The sequence below is a fragment of the Chrysochloris asiatica genome, unplaced genomic scaffold (genome assembly GCF_000296735.1).
Source record: "Chrysochloris asiatica unplaced genomic scaffold, ChrAsi1.0 scaffold00087, whole genome shotgun sequence".
Lineage (NCBI taxonomy): Eukaryota > Metazoa > Chordata > Mammalia > Afrosoricida > Chrysochloridae > Chrysochloris > Chrysochloris asiatica.
The window spans coordinates 2,658,186-2,658,737 of record NW_006408605.1 but is presented as its reverse complement, the minus strand read 5'-3'; positions in this window follow the sequence as shown (position 1 = coordinate 2,658,737).

Below are 552 nucleotides of genomic sequence, written 5' to 3'. Positions count from 1 at the left end.
TACCAGCAAAAAAGAAACAAAAAAAAACAAACAAACCCTAAAACCTCCAAGACAGTACAACAGCAGATTTCAGCAGGAAGAAGGGAAGAATCAGTTTAGAGACAGTCTGATTGAGATTATCCAGTCTGAGAAATAGAAAGAAGAAAGAATGAAAAAAGTGAACAAAGCTTCAGAGACTTGTCGGTCACCATCAAGCATACCAACAAATACATAATGGGAGTTCCAGAAGAAGAGGGAAGTTAGAATAGTGCAGAAAGAATTTGAAGAAGTAATGGCAGAAAACATCTTAAATATGATTAATAATCACTGATCTACATATCCAAAAGTTCAATACAATCCAAGTAAGAGAAATTCAAATATACACCCCTAGACACATTGTGGATTGGCCAAGTGGCAGCATCGATGGGCTCAAGCGTGGCAGCGGTAGTGAGGTTGGCCCAGGATCGGGCAGTGTTTTGTTCTGCTGTGCATAGGATCGCTATGAGTCGGTACCGACTCGATGGCACCTAACAACAACAAAAGACACATTGTGATCAAAGTTAAGCTCTGTAA